We start from the raw sequence: 14872 nt of genomic DNA, 5'->3' as shown, positions 1-14872 counted from the left end.
AAAAAAAGGCAGAAATTTCTTTTATTTTGAGGCAAAATTGCAGAAATTTTCCTTACTTTAGAGCAAAAAGTTAGAAATTTCTTTTATTTTCAGGCAAAAATTCAGAGATTCTCCTTATTTTGGGGCAAAAGAGCAATAATTCCCATTATTTTGGGGCCAAAATGCAGAAACTCTCCTTATTTGGGGGCAAAATTGCAGAAATTTTACTTATTTCACTAAAGAATGCAGAAATTTCTTTTATTTTGGATAAAATGAAGAAATTTTCATTAGATTATTGCAGAAAGGCAGAAATTTCTTTTATTTTGGAACAAAATTGCAAAAATTTCACTTATTTTGGGGCAGAAAAGCAGTAATTCCCCTTATCTTGGGGCAAAAAATGCAGAAATTCCCCTTATTTTGGGGCAAAAATGCAGAAATTCCCTTTATTTTGGGGCAAAAAGGCAGAAATTCCCCTTATTTTGGGGTAAAGAGGCAGAAATTTCCCTTCTCTATTGGGGCAAATTGGCAGAAATTTCCTTTATTTTAGGGCAAAAAGGCAGAAATTCCCTTAATTTTAAGGAAAATGCAGAACTTATCCTTATTTTGGGCCAAAAAGCAGAAATACCATTTTTTGGGGTCAAAAAGGCAAAAATGGAGAAATTCCTCTTATTTTGGGGCAAAAAAAAAGAAATTCTCTTTCTTTTGGGGAGAAAAGGCAGAAATTCCACTTATTATTTGGCAAAAAGGCAGAAATTCTTTTAATTTTGGGGCAGAAATGCAGAAATTTTTTTATTTTAATGAAAAAGAAAGAAATTTCTGTTATTTTCTGGCAGAAAGGCAGAAATTTCTTTTATTTTGAAACAAAATTGCCGGAATTTCAATTATTTTGTGGCCAAAAGGTAGAATTTCCCCTTATTTTGGGGAAAAAATGCAGAAATTCCCCTTATTTGGGGCAAAAGAGCAGAAATTTTACTTATTTCAAGGAAAATGCAGAAATTTCTTTTATTTTACATAAAATTAAGACATTAACACTAGAAAGGCAGAAAGTCTACTTATTTTGGGGCAAAGAGGTAGAAATTCCCCTTATTTTGGGGTAAGAAGACAGAAATTCCCTTTCTTTTGGGAGAAAAATGCAGAGATTCCACTTATTTTTTGGCAAAAAAGCAGAAATTCACCTTATTTTGGGGCAAAAAGGCAGAAATTTTCCTATTTTTGGGGGATAATAGCAGAAATTTCCCTTATTTCATGGTAAAAGGCAGAATTTTCCTAATTTTGGGGTTAAAATTGCAGAAATTTCACTTATTTCAGTGCAAAAATGCAGAAATTTTCCTTCTTCTGGGGCAAAAAGGCAGAAATTCCCCTTATTTTGCGGAAAAATTGCAGAAATTTCAATTATTTCACGGCTAAAAAGCAGAAATTTTCCTTATTTTGGGGCAAAATTGCAGAAATTTAACTTCTTTCAGGGCAAAAATGCAGAAATATTCTTTATTTTGAGGCAAAAATGCAGAAATTCCCTTTATTTTGTGGTAAAATTTCAGAAATTTCCTTTATTTTACAGCAAAATAGCAGAAATTTCACTTATTTCAGGTATAAAAGGCAGAAATTTCCTATATTTTGAGGCAAAAAGAAGAAATTCCCCTTATCTTGAGGCAAAATATAGAAATTCTCTTTATATTGGGGTAAAAATGCAGAAATTTACATTATTTTATTGCCAAAAGTCAGAAATTCCCCTTATTTGTGGCAAAAAGGCAGAAATTTCCATGATTTTTGGGCAAAAATGGAGAAATTCCCCTTATTTTAGGGCCAAAATTGCAGAAATTTCACTTATTTAGGGGCAAAATTGCAGAAATTTCACTTATTTCAGGGAAAAAAGGCAGAAATTTTCCTTATTTTGGGGCAAAAATGCAGAAATTCTTAATATTTTGTGGCAAAAATGCAGAAATTCCCCTTATTTTGAGGTAAAAAGGCTGAAATTCCTTTTATTTGGGGGCAAAAAGGCAGAAATTTCCCTTATTTTGGAACAAAAAGACAGAAATTCCCCTTATTTTGTGGCAAAAAGGCAGAAATTACTTTTATTTTGGGGCAAAATTGCAGAAATTTCACTTATTTCAGGGCATAATTAAAAATTCCTTTTATTTTGGGGCAAAAAGACAGACATTCCATTTATTTTTGGGTAAAAAGGCAGAAATTTCACTTATTTTGAGGTAAAAAGGCAGAAATTCCTCTTATTTTGGGGCAAAAATGAAGAAATTTCCCTTTTTTGTGGCAAAAGGTATACATTCCCCTTACTTTCGGGATAAAAAGCAGAAATCTCTTGTATTTTCAAGCAAAATTGCAGAAATTCTCATAATTTTTGGGCAAAAAGGCAGAAATTTTCCTTATTTTGGGGCAAAAAGACAGAAAATCTCCTTTTTTGGGAGCAAACAGTCAGAAATTCCCTTTATTTTGGGGCAAAATTGCAGAAATTTCCTTTACATTGGGGCAAAATTTCAGAAATTTCCCTTATTTTGGGGCAAAATTGCAGAAGTTTCACTTAATTTCAGGGTAATAAGTCAGAAATTCACCTTATTTTGGGGCAAAAAAGACAGAAATTAACTTTGTTTTGGGGGAAAAAGATAGAAATTCCACTTATTTAGAGGCAAAAGGCAGAAATTCCCCTAATTTTGGAGCAAAAATGAAGAAATTTCCCTTTTTATAGCAAAAAGGTATGCATTCCCATTATTTTCAGGCAAAAAGGCAGAAATTCCCCGTATTTTGGAGCAAAATTGCAGAAATTCCCCTAATTTTGGGGCAAAAGGCAGAAATTCCCTGTATTTTGGGGCAAAAATCAAAAATTCCCCTTATTTTGGGGCAAAATTCAAGATATTTCCTTTATTTTGGGGCAAAATTGCAGGAATTTACCTTATTTTGGGGCAAAATTGCAGAAATTTTTCTTATTTGAGGCAAAATTGCAGAAATTTCACTTATTTTCAGGTAAAAAGGATGAAATTTCCTTTATTTTGGGGCAAAAAGGGAGAAATTCCCCTTGTTTTGGGGCAAAATTGCAGACATTTGCCTTATTATGGGGAAAAATTGCAGAAATTTCCCTTATTTTAGGGCAAAATTGCAGAAATTTCACTTATTTCAGAGAAAAAAAGCAAAAATTTTTCTTATTTTGAGGCAAAAAGGCAGAAATTCCCATTATTTTGGGGTAAAAAGGCAGAAATTCACCTTATTTTGGGGTAAAATTGCAGAAATTTCACATATTTCAGGGCAAAACGGCTGAAATTTCCCTTATTTTGGGGCAAAATTGCAGAAATTTCACTTATTTTAGGGTAATAAGTCAGAAATTCCTCTTATTTTGGGGCAAAAAAGACAGAAATTCCCTTTGTTTTGGGGGAAAATGACAGAAATTCCACTTATTTAGAGGCAAAAAAGCAGAAACTCCCCTTATTTTGGAGCAAAAATGAAGAAATTTCCCTTTTTTATGGCAAAAAGTTATGCATTCCCCTTATTTTCGGGCAAAAAGGCAGAAATTCAAGGTATTTTGGAGCAAAATTGCAGAAATTCCTCTAATTGTGGGGCAAAAACAGAGAAATTCCCTATATGTTGGGGCAAAAAGACAGAAATTTTTCCTTATTTTGGGGCAAAACTCAGAAATTCCACTGTTTTTGGGCTAATATTCCAGAAATTTCCCTTATTTTGGGGCAAAATTGCAGAAATTTCACTTATTTTGGGGCAAAATTGCAGAAATTTCACTTATTTCAGGGAAAAAAGGCAGAAATTTTCCTTATTTTGGGGCAAAAATGCAGAAATTCTTTATATTTTGTGGCAAAAATGCAGAAATTCCCCTTATTTTGAGGTAAAAAGGCTGAAATTCCTTTTATTTGGAAGCAAAAAGGCAGAAATTTCCCTTATTTTGGGCCTAAAGACAGAAATTCCTCTTATTTTGTGGCAAAAATGCAGAAATTTCTTTTATTTTGGGGCAAAATTGCAGAAATTTCACTTATTTCAGGGCATAATTCAAAAATTCCTTTTATTTTGGGGCAAAAAGACAGAAATTCTGTTTATTTTTGGGTAAAAAGGCAGAAATATCACTTATTTTGAGGTAAAAAGGCAGAAATTCCTCTTATTTTGGGGCAAAAATGAAGAAATTTCCCTTTTTTGTGGCAAAAGGTATACATTCCCCTTACTTTTGGGATAAAAAGCAGAAATTCCCCGTATTTTGAAGCAAAATTGCAGAAATTCTCATAATTTTCGGGCAAAAAGGCAGATATTCTCCTTATTTTGGGGCAAAAAGACAGAAAATCTCCTTTTTTTGGGAGCAAACAGTCAGAAATTCCAGTTGGCAAAGGGCAGAGACCTTGGAGTAGATGGGAGGGGGCAAGCTTTCCAGCTTTGTTGAAAAGAAAGTGCATCTAAGGAAGAAGAAAGCACTAGAAAGGATCAAAGTTCCTCAGACTTCTCCCTAAGAAACCAGCTCCAGGAGGAAAATAATGGCAGGCACACCCATAGCTCTTGAACACCATCTCATTGGTGAATGAGTGCTGTATTAAGGAAGCAGCTATTACCTTTCATCATGCCTAAGCAATTAAAGCACCAGTGGTTTAAAAACTGTAAAGAAGTACTGAGAGTAATTAATATTTTAGGGGACTTTTTTTTCTTGAACAGTAGTTAATTTGGGTCTGAAATGTTTCTGTATAAAAGTGTACAAGTTCAATACTTGTTTTTAATACCACAGTTTGTTTGTTTCTTTCTTTCTTTCTTAATTTCTTTCTTTCTTTCTGAAGAGAGAGAGAGAGAGAGAGAGAGAGAGAGAGAGAGAGAGAGAGAGAGAGAGAGAGAGAGAGAGACAGACAGACAGACAGATAGACTGACTGACTAGATGTGGTTTGTGTATGTGAGTACAGGTGCCTACAGAGGCCAGAAGAAAAAGTAAGATGGCTGGAGTTACAGGTGATTGTGAGTCACCCGATGTGGTTGCTTGGAACCAAAATCAGGTCCTCTGGGAGAGCAGCAAGAGCTCTGAACTGAACTATCTCTTCTTCAGCCCCATAACTTGCATATTTATTGAAATAGGGTTTCTATGTTTAGCCCTGGCTGTCCTGGAACTCACTCTTTAGCCCAGGCTGGCCTGGAATTCAGATATCTGCCTCCCAAATGCTGGAATTAAAGGTGTGGGATTAAAGATGGCTCAGCAGTTGAGAGCACTGACTGCTCTTCCAGAGGTCATGAGTTCAATTCCCAGCAACCACATGGTAGCTCACAACCATCTGTAATGGAATCTGATGTCCTCTTTTGGTGTGTCTGAAGACAGTGATATTGTGTGTGTGTGTGTGTCTGTGTTTGTGTGTGTGTGTGTGTGTAATCTTTTAAAGGTGTGCACCAGTTGCTGTACTTTAGATAAAATGGTTTCCTTTACCTTTAATTTTGATGTACTTTCTTACCTTTATTTTTTTATAATTATAAAGAAAAGCATGCCCACATCACATAAAAATAAATAAAAGATGAAATAAAAAGAAAGTGAATATTGGTAAAATACTCTTAAGTATATAAAATCGCACAGAATTCTGAAATATATCATTTACAACAAAAAAGGCAAAAGAGTCACTGGATTGAATTATCCAGTAATGTGAGGCTAGACAATATGACCACATGCTGTTGTATAGTCACATGATCCAACTTATTGGAATTATGAAATTCTCAGCCCTTATGGCTTATTAGACATAGGCACATTTATTTCTTTTTTTCCCCAGATTTATCTATTTAATTTTTATGATTCATTTGACTTTTTGTCAATCATTGTTGAGTAGTAGGGCCAAGAGAAGAACCATCAGTTAGAGAGAAGGTTCGATGAAAACAAGACTTCAGTCTTTCTTAGAAGGGAGAAGAAAACAACCACAGGAGGAAATACAAGGTCAAATAGAGGAACAGAAATTGAAAAAAGATCATTCAGAAGCGCTCTCACCTGGGGATCCACCCCATATGCAGCCACTAAATCCAAGTACTATTGCTGATGCCAAGAAGTATTTACTGACAGGAACCAGATAAAGATATCTCCTCAGGGGCTCTGCCATATTCATACAGATATAGCTGAACATGCTTGCAGCTAACCATCAGACTGAACACAGGAACCCCAAATGAAGGTGCTAAAGAAAGGACTGAAGGAGCTGAAATGGGTTGCAACCTCATGGGAAGAACAACCAAACAAACCCACCATGACTCCCATGAACTAAAACACCAACCACTGAGCACACATTGAGAGACCTATGGCTCCAGTTGCATATGTAGCTGAAGACAGCAGTGTCTGGCATCAATGGGAGAAGAGGCCTTTGGTTCAGGGAGGACACATTTCTCCAATATAGAGGAAAGCCAAGGCAATGGAGTGGAGAGGTTGATTAGGAGCAAGTGCACCTTCGTGAAGACAAATGAAGGGGAAGGGGGAGGGGAATGGGAGCAGGGTGGGGGAAGGGATAACATTTCAAATGTAAATACAGAGAGTATCTAATAAAAAATTAGGGCAGTAGGAAAAACATGGCTTGTTGTTTTGTCTTTTATTAACTTGGTTCTTTGTAAAAGTAGAGAATGCTATTGACAGAAGATCACTGCTTTACATAGCCAAACTGTCTCTAACATTTGGAAAATCAAACTAGATGCTGAAAATCCCATATAAGGTTGATTTTTCTAGGTCTCACACCTAGCCTCATGGGTGGCCAGACTAAAGGGTTGACTTATATGTATGCAGAAAAAGCCAGTGTGTGTGTGTGTGGGGGGGGATTAGTATCACAAAGGTCTTCACTAACTGAGAACTGTGGCAAGCAAACAAGAGAATGTTTAATGGAGCCTAGAGGCCAAGGAATTAGGTTAGAAGCAACAGTGATATGGGGTAGAGAAGAGGACAGACAAAGGGCAGGACTGGACTTGTTTGCAATCACTCAAAGTACCTCTCTAGAGGAGCAATGACCCTTGTACTGACATCATCTTAGACTGAGCATAATTAAGGTTCTAAGTTAACCCTATAGTGTTCTAGGTACTAAAAAGGTATCCCTGGCTGTTCTGTAAGCATTTAATTCCTGGCTCCAGGTCACCAAGATGCCAATGTAAGGGACAGCTGCAAGAGACAGAGCAGTCCTGGGACTGAGAGTGCATTCAGGGGCACTGAGGAGCAGCTTTGAAGCTATCAAACAAAGACACTTTACTTAAACCCAAAGATATGAGGGAGAATGTGGATGTCAGAAGATGAAAAGACACTGATTAAAGAGTTCAATCTAGCAGGTAGTGAAGCTCCCTGTTAGTAAGATAGTAGTTAAGAGCCTAGCCTGGCCCCTACCCAGCATAAAAGTATAGCCTCCTCCTTGAGCTTAGAGAACATTCACAGGACATGTGAACTTTATACTTGGCTTAGCCAATGATGCTCTCATAAATGACCAATCCCAATAAAGATTACATCAGTCTCCCTCATAAGACTCATAAAAGTTCAGCAAGCAGGGCATCATGAGACATAGGCACATTTCTAATATCAAATTTCTCATTAATTAGGTTTTGGTTTAGAATGTCTTATGTGCATATTAATTGTGTTATTTCACCTTTTTGTTTATTAATATTTTATTCAAATTTACTGAATATTATCTGCATTTACACATCAAAAATTATACTCTTCCCCCCCCACTACTCTCAGTCCTCCATCTTAACTTGCTTCCATGAAGGTGCTCCCTCTCCTAATTACCCTCTTGATCTCAGTGCCTTGGCAGGTTGATGATGTTATTTTTCCTATGAGGTTGCAAACCTTTCAGCTCTTTCTGTCCTTTCTCTAGCTTTTTAATTGGTGTCCCTGTGTACAGTCTGATAGGTAGCTGCAAGCATCCTCATCTATATATATGACTCTGGAAGAAACTCTCAGGAGACATCCATTTCTGTTTCCTGTCCGTAAACACTTCTTGGCACCAGCAATACTGCATGGGTTTGCTGGGTGCATATGGGTGGTTCTCTCGGTAGGTAAATCTCAGTAGATGTTTTCTTCAATCCCTGCTCCTCTATTTGATCTTGTTTTTCATTCCTTGACTGTTTTATTCTCCATTCTAAGAAGGACTGATGCATCCACGTTCTGGGACTTCTTTTTTTTGAGTTTCATAATTTTTGTGGATAATTTCTTGGGTATTCTGAGCTTTTTGGGCTAGTTTCTGCTTAGGAGAGAGTACATAAGATAAGTGCTCTTTTGTGACAGGATTACATCACTGAGGACAATAGCTTCCAGATCCATATATTTGTCTAGAATTTCTTGAACTTATTGTTTTAAACAGTTGAGATGTAATCTATTGTATACTAAAATTTCTGTATTCATACGTCTGTTAAAAGATATCTGGGATTTTTCAACTTCTCATTAGTATACTTAAGGCTGCTATGAACATATTTGAGCATGCATCCTTGTTAGATGTTGAAGCTACTTTTGGGTATATGCCCAAAAGTAGTATAGCTGGGTACTTGGGTAGTACTATGTACAACTTTATGAGGAACAGCTAGACTCATTTGCAGAGTGGTTGTACCAATTTAGAAACCCACTAACAGAGGAAATGAGTTTCTATTTCTCCACATTCTCACCAGCATCTGTTGTCACCTGAGGTTTTTATATTTTAGCCAGTCTGGTGTATGTGATGTGGAATCTTAGGATTGTGTTGATTTGCATTTACCTGATAACTAGGGATGTTTAACATTTCTTTAGTTGCTTCTCACCAATTCAATATTTTCAGTTGATAAGTCCTTATTTAGCTCTGTACTCCTAATTTCAATAGAATTATTTGATTCTCTTGAGTGTAACTTCTTGAGTACTTTGTATATATTTGGTACTAGCCTTCCTAGCCAAATTTTGGTGATTTCAAGGCCCTCCAGATCAGTATTTTTTGTATGTTAGGAAGAACTTTATGGCCAACCCACCAAAATGTTGTCTTAGGGAAGTGCTTGTGATCCTCAAAACAGAAATGAGCAAATATAATACAACTCACTGCAGCGTCTTTTTACCATTCTAGCAAGCCTTGGTCCCTCCACTGCCACAGTGCACCACCACCCTGTGGGAAGATTTTGATGGTGTTTGGTCCTGAATGTCTATCAGGGCAAAGCTGTATAGTAAGCAAAAAACAGGGAGTATGTGTGCAAGCACCTAATTGGAAAGTAACTGTGGCCTTTAATATAATTCATTGGTATTGGGATGATACCAATCAAAACGGGTCATAACATTAACTTGATTCCTGCTCTCCTACTCCTTAAGCAGGGGGCAGGCTTATAACCTGGGGCTACAGTTTTGATTTGTGAATAACCTGGAAGCAGTGGTCTTATTGAGAGTGTAATACTTTAAATGCTGGTGGTGATGAGAATTAGCCTAGAGACTATAGCTATGTAACACACTCTTAGTTTATCTGAATTTAAATTACATCAGGTTCACTAAAATGGACTCTGAAATTGAAAATTTTGGCATCTCAATTCAAAGTCTCAAATAAGCACACCTGAATCAGAGGACGGAAGTGAGGTAAGGAATCGGTCAGATCTGGTAAGGATGGATTGTCATTCTTCTGGCAATCATGGCCAACCAATGGATGGTAACACTTCTAAAAAATCTTTTATCGTGGAGGATTGATTTAGCTTTTATGGTGTTTTTAGTTTTCCATAGGGAGAATTGTTCCTTTAAGATCTTTAAGAATTCGGTTGGGATTTAATGGGTTTTGCATTGAATCAGTAGAATGTTGTTGGTAAGATAGCATTTTGTACTGCATTAATCCTCTGAATGCAGGAGCATATGTGACCTGTGCATCTTCTAGTGGCTTCTTCAATTTATTTCTTCAGATAGTTGACTTTTTCATACAGGTAGTTTGCTTGCTCAGATAGTTACACCTATAAATATATAGCTTTGCTCTTTAGTAAGGTATTGTTTTCATCATTTCCTTCTTAGCCTATTTATTTTTTATGATAAAAAGGGCCTTTGAATTATTTGAATTAAGTTTTTTTCTAGACACATTGTTGAAGATCTTTCTCATCTGCAGCAGTTCTGTGGTTACAAATTCTAGGATCAGTTCCCAGAGATAAAGGACTGGTGAGAAGGAGATCTGAGTTGCCAGGGGGCAGAGAGATCTTTGCCGAGTGTGCACGGAAAGCACGCCCCTGCTCTACCTGATCCAGGAACCCAGCATTCCCGCCCGGTGGCTTTGGGGCCAAGAACAGGGCTCTGACCATCTTCCTTCTGGACCAGCAGAGATCCAGTGACACAGACCTGTTACAAGAGAAAGGCGAGAACATATCACTGACAATGAGATGGCAAGAGGAAAGCAATAGAGCATATCCCAAGGAAACCAAGACAACCTGGCAACACCAGTACCAAGCTCTCCCATCACAGCAAACAGCAGAATTCCAAACACAAAAGAAGACTCAGAACTAAAATCATACCTCAAGATGATGATAGAGATCCTTAAACAAGAACAGGGATAAAAGCAAAAAGTATCAGAAGCTTTTAAAGAGGAAACAAGAAAAAACACTCAAAGAACTCGACGAACTAGAAGAAAACAGAACCAAAGAGATGAAGGAATGGAAGAAGGAATTTAAAACGGAAATTGACAATATAAACAAAACACTAAAAGAGATAATCCTAGAGGTAGAACACCTAAAAAAGAAATCAGGAGTCACAGATGCAAGCATTTCCAATAGACTACAAGAGATGAAAGAGAGAATCTCCGGGGCTGAAGACAACTTTGAAAATATAGACAAATTAGAAAAGATGCAAAAACCAAAATGCTTCTAACCCAAAATGTCCAGAAGGTCCAAGACACAATGAGAAGACCAAACGTAAGGATAATAAAAATAGAAGAAGGAGAAGAATATCAACTAAGAGGCACAGTAAATATCTTCAACAAAATTGTAGAAGAAAACTTCCCTACTCTTAAGAATGAGATGACCACGAGCATAAAAGAAGCCTTCAGAAATCCAAATACATTGGACCAGAAAAGAAATTCCTCCTGACACATAATAGTCAAAACACCAAGTGCCCAAAGCAAAGAAAGAATACTAAAAGAAGTAAGGAAAAAAGATCAGGTAACATATAAAGGCAGACCAATCAGAATCACATCCCATTTCTCAACAGAGACTATGAAAGCTAGAAGAGCCTGGAATGACATCTTGCAGACCCTAAGAGAGCACAAGTGCCAACCCAAGCTGATTTACCCAGCAAAACTATCAATTACCATAGATGGAGAGATAAAGATATTTCAAGACAAATCTAAATTTACACAATATCTGAATACAAACCCAGCACTACAACAAATTATAGGTGGAAAAACCAATACAATGAGGGGAACTACATCCTAGTAAAAACCAGAAAACCCCTAAGCAAGAAAACCAAAAGAAGAAAGAGACACAGACACAACTCTTTCTACAAAAGCAATAATAGCAGGAAACAGAAACCACTATTCCTTGGTATCTATTAACATAAATGGTCTCAACTCCCCAATAAAGAGACATAGGCTATAAGACTGAATACATAAAAAAAAAAAAATCCAGCATTTTGCTGCATACAGGAAACTCATCTCAGAGAAAAAGACAGACACTATCTCAGAATAAAAGTTGGGAAAAAAACTTCCAAGCATGCAGCCCCAAGAAGCAATCTGGAGTGGCTATTCTAATATCAAATAAAGTAAATTTCCAAACAAAAGATATCAAAAAGATAAAGAAAGACACTTTTTACTCATTAAAGGGAAAATATGTCAAGAGGAACTCTCAATCCTTAGCATATATATTCCAAATACAAAAGCACCCACATTCATACAAGAAACCGTAATAAAGCTCAAAAAATACATTTCACCCCACACAATAATAGTGGGAGACTTTAATACCCCACTCTTTCCAGTGGACAGATCATGGAAACAGTAACTGAACAAGGACACTCTAAAACTAGCAGAGTCTATGAACCAACTGGAATTAATAGATATCTACAGAACATATCATCCTAAAGTAAAAGAATACACCTTCTTTTCAGTACCCCATGGCACCTTCTCGAAAATTGACCACATAATTGGACACAGAATGAGCCTCAATCCATATAAGAAGATAGAAATACTCCCATGCATCCTCTCAGATCACTGTGGTCTAAGGCTGGTCTTTAACACAACAAAGACAACAAAAAGTCCACATACACATGGAAACTAAACAATGCTCTGTTAAAATATAGCAGGGTCAAAGAAGAAATAAAGAAAGAAATTAAGGATTTTTTAGAATCAATGAAAACGAAAACACAACATACCCAAATCTATGGAATGCAATGAAAGCAGTACTGAGAGGAAAACTCACAGCCCTGAGTGCTTCCAAAAAGAAACTGGAGAGAGCACACATCAGCAACTTGACAGCACAGCTGAAAATTCTAGAAGAAAAAGAAGAAGATACACGCAAGAGGAGTAGATGGCAAGAAATAATCAAACTTTGGGCAGAAATAGACCAAATAGAAATAAAAAGAACCATTTAAAGAATCAACAAAACTAAGAGCTGGTTCTTTGAGTAAATCAAGAAAATTGATAAACCCCCTGCCAGACTAATTAGAGGGCAAAGAGAGAGTATCCAAATTAACAAAATCAGAAAAGAAAGTGGAGACATAACAACTGAAACTGGGGAAATTCAAAAAATCATCAGATCCTACTACAAAAGCCTATACTCCACAAAATTGGAGAATCTGGAGGAAATGGATAAATTCCTAGACAGATACAAGATCCTAAAATTAAACCAGGACCAGGTAAACCATCTAAATAATCTCATAACACATAAAGAGATAAAAGAAGTCATCAAAAGCCTCCCAACCAAAAAAAAAAAAAAAAAAAAAAAAAAAAAAAAAAAAAAAAAAAAAAAAAAACCCAAGTCCAGATGGGTTACATGCAGAATTTCATTAGACATTTATTGTAGACATAACACCAATACTCTCCAAACTATTCCACAAGATAGAATCAGATGGAAAAATACCTAACTCAATTTTAGAGGCTACAATAACCATCTTACCTAAACCACACAAAGACCCTAAAACTAAAGAGAATTTCAGACCTATCTCACTTATGAACATTGACGCAAAAATACTCAACAAAATCCTTGAAAACTGAATCTAAGAATATATCAAAACGATCATTCACCATGACCAAGTAGGTTTTATCCCTGGGATGAAGGGATGGTTTAATATAAGGAAATCCATCATTGTAATCCAACATATAAAAAAACTCAGAGAACAAAATCACATGGTCATCTCACTAGATGCTGACAAAGCATTTGACAAAATTCAACACCCCTTCATGTTAAAAGTCTTGGAAAGAACAGGAATCCAAGGTCCATACTTAAACATAATATAAGCAATATACAGCAAACCAGCAGCCAGCATCAAACTTAACGGTGGGAAACTTGAAGCAATCTCACTAAAATCAGGGAATTGACAAGGCTGCTCAATCTCCCCCTACCTATTTAACACAGTCTGGAATCCTGATTGGAGCAATTAGACAGCCAAAGGAGATCAAGGGGATATAAATCGGAAATGGAGAAGGAAATACCTCACTCTTTGCAGAGGACATGATAGTGTACTTAAGTGACCCCACGAATTCCACCAGAGAACTCCTAGAGCTGATAAACAAGTTCAGCAAAGTGGCTGGATATAAAATTAACACAAACCAATCAGTAGCCTTCTTCTACTCAAAGGACAAACATGTGAAGAAAAAAATTAGGGAAATGATACCCTTCACAATAGTCATAAACAATATAAAATACATTGGTGTGACTCTAACTAAGCAAGTGAAGGACCTGTAGGACAACAACTTTAAGCCTCTAAAAAAGGAAATTGTGGAAGATCTCAGAAAATGGAAAGGTCTCCCATGCTAATGGATTGGAAAAATCAACATTTTAAAAATGGCCATCCTTCGAAAAGCAATCTAGAGATTCAATGCAATCCCCATCAAAATTCCAACCCAGTTCTTCATAGAGTTGAAAAGATCAATGTGCAATTTCATCTGGAATAACAAAAGACATAGTAGAATAGCAAAATCCATCCTCAACAACAAGAAAACATCTGCGGGAATCACTATCCCTGACCTCAAGCTATATTACAATGCAATTGTGCTCAAAACTGCATGGTACTTGTACAGAAATAGGCACGAGGATCAATGGAATAGAATAGAAGAACCAGAAATGTGCCCTCACGTATATGGTAACCTGATTTTTGACAAAGGAGATGTAAACATTCAATGGAAAAAGGACAGCCTATTCAACAAATGGTGTTGGTCCAACTGGCACTCAGCATGCAGAAGAATGAAAATAGATCCTTTCTTATCTCTTTGTTCAAAGATCAAGTGAAAATGGAACAAATATCTCCACATTAAACAAGATACACTGAAATTATTAAATGAGAAAGTAGGGACCACCTTAGAACACATAGGCTCAGGAGAAAATTTTCTGAACAAAATGTGAATGGCTCAAGCTCTAAGGTCAAAGATTAACAAATAGGACTTAATGAGATTGCAAAGTTTCTGTAAGGCTAAGGACATTGTCAAGAAAACAAAACGGCAGTCAACAGAATGGGAAAAGATCTTTACCAGCTCCACATCAAATAGAGGCCTAATATCCAAGGTATACAAAGAACTCAAAAAGCTAGACACCAGAGAATCAAACAACCCTATTAAAAATGGGGTACAGAGCTAAACAAAACGTTCTCATTTGAGGAATATGGAATAGCTGGGAAACATCTAAAGAAGTGCTCAACATCCTTAGCCATCAGGGAAATGCAAATCAAAACAACCCTGAGAGTCCACCTCACACCAGTCAGAATGGCCAAGATCCAAAACTCAGATGACAGCAGATGCTGGCGAGGTTGTAGAGAAAGCAGAACAGTTCTCCACTGTTGGTGGGGTTTTAAACT

Source organism: Micromys minutus, assembly GCF_963924665.1.
Source record: "Micromys minutus genome assembly, chromosome: 16".
Taxonomy (NCBI): domain Eukaryota; kingdom Metazoa; phylum Chordata; class Mammalia; order Rodentia; family Muridae; genus Micromys; species Micromys minutus.
This window is presented reverse-complemented; position numbering follows the sequence as displayed.